Below are 2,246 nucleotides of genomic sequence, written 5' to 3'. Positions count from 1 at the left end.
GTCTTCTGAAAAATTTTCAGATGTATTTTAATAAGAAGCCTCATTTATTAAGTAATATATGTGAATAAGTCCATATATTAACATGGCAGTTCTAACTTAAATTTTATCTTCAGTGATGCTTTATTTCCACTGCTTGCCTTCCAGCTAGTTATAATCCTTAATATATTCACTTGAAATTTCCTGTCAGAATTTTTGCTAATGTTTAATACATTGTCTTTCACAGAGCATGATATAACTTAGAGATCTTTTAGGCCCAGGGTGGTAAATATAGGCATTAATGTCACACTCCCACCTTCCAAGCCCATGGCAGACATTGACCATCAATATTGATGGCCATTTATTTTAATGCTGAATATAGCCCAGGAATCACTTTTACCTTAGCATTCCAGTTTGTACTAACCACCTGAAATTTTTGAACATGAGATGGGGCTTTTTAGAAAAATTCTTGTTTTGGAGTCGGCAAACTCATTGCTAACTAAACCTTAAAAATATAAAGTAATTAGTAATTCCATATTTGCAAGAATCTTCTTGAGGAACGATTTTGTGTCAGAATTTTCAAACAGGGATTAATTTGAAAGTGAGACAAATCAAAATGTCTCTACCATACTGGTTATTCTTAGCCCTATGCCTCTTCCAGCTCAATTTTTAGGACTATTATTTGTAGATCCTGAACTAGAACTGTGGCATTAGGGCATCTGTTTCCTAACTATATTATCTCAGAACAACATTCTCTTTCTTTTGGTTCAGATCCTTTCTTCAATTTCTTTTTTTTTTTTTTCATACAACTCGCTCTTCATTTCTCATGACATTAAGCATGACGCTCTGTTATAACCGCATGGCAACGTGAAGTCTAAACATTAAGGTGTCACAAAAGGCTTATTTAAGAATAGACATTGCACAATTGAGAGCTTTACTGTTTATTCAACCAGTATTTATTGAGCATCTTCTGTGTTACCTTTAACTTTACTTGTATATTGGATTCATTGGATTCATTGGAGGTCTTGGGCTTGCCTTCAACTTATCTCAAGAGCCTAGTACATTGCCTCCCACTTGAATCCAGCTCTGACCATTATTGGCAAGTATTTCTACAAGAGGTGACCGCTGGCTAATGGACTGGTCATGGCAGGCAGCCCTGTGTTCCTCTCTACTCTGGCTCCCCTCAATCAGTCTCTCTTTGATATCTTTGGCTGGAGAGGAAGCTTCCTAATTCTTGGGGGCCTCCTACTAAACTGCTGTGAAGCTGGAGCCCTGATGCGACCAATAGGGCTGGCACCAACCAGTGCAGGGAAAGATAGGTCTAAAGAATCCCTTCAGGAAGCTGGAAAACCTGATGAGAAAAAGGGAGCAGGTGATGCAAATACAGACTTTAATGGCAGAAACCCTAAAGAAGAGAAACCATCAGTTTTTCAAACAGTTGAGAAACAGTTGGACTTATCCCTGTTTACCCACAGAGGCTTTCTACAATACCTCTCTGGGAATGTGATCATGGTTTTTGGGCTGGCTACTCCTTTAGTCTTTCTTAATAGTTATGCCAAGAGTCAACATTACTCTAGTGAGAAAGTCTGCCTTCCTTCTTTCTATTCTGTCTTTTCTCAATATTATAGCCAGACCTTCTATGGGACTTGTAGCCAACACCAAGTGGATAAGACCTCGAGTTCAGCATTTTTTTGCAGCTTCTATTGTTGCAAGTGGAGTGTGTCATCTACTAGCACCTTTATCCTCCAGCTACATTGGGTTCTGCATCTATGTGGGCTTCCTTGGATTTGCATTTGGATGGCTCAGTTTGGTGTTATTTGAAACACTGATGGACCTCATTGGATCCCAGAGGTTCTCCAGCACCGTGGGATTGGTGATCATTGTGGAATGCTGTCCTGTCCTCCTGGGGCCACCACTTTTAGGTCGTCTGAATAACATCTATAGAAACTACAAATATGCCTACTGGGCATGTGGCGTGATCCTAATTATTGCAGGCATCTATCTCTTCATTGGCATGGGCATCAATTATCAACTTGTGGCAAAAGAGCAGAAAGCATAGAAGCAGCAAGAGAAGAAGCCAAAAGAAGTTATTAAAGCAGCAGAATCTATAGAATAGAGAGGCCCATGTGGCCCTAAAGAGAAGAAACATCTCATCTGAATCATGGATAACCAGAGGAGCTTTGAACCAAAAATACCTTAAAAATTCTACTGAATCATGTTCTGTTAGTGCTGCTCACCACAGCCAGTGGACATCTGTGTGGAAGTCATAC

The 2,246-nt window shown here is 39.6% G+C and overlaps 1 pseudogene; it reads left to right on the top strand.

Moving 5' to 3' along the window:
• The first annotated feature begins 973 nt into the window (after nucleotides 1-973).
• LOC121480855 lies at nucleotides 974-2,035 on the top strand (annotated as a pseudogene).
• Nucleotides 2,036-2,246: the final 211 nt, after the last annotated feature.

Source organism: Vulpes lagopus, chromosome 2 (genome assembly GCF_018345385.1).
Source record: "Vulpes lagopus strain Blue_001 chromosome 2, ASM1834538v1, whole genome shotgun sequence".
In the NCBI taxonomy this organism is placed as follows: Eukaryota; Metazoa; Chordata; class Mammalia; order Carnivora; family Canidae; genus Vulpes; species Vulpes lagopus.
This window is presented reverse-complemented; position numbering and strand designations above follow the sequence as displayed.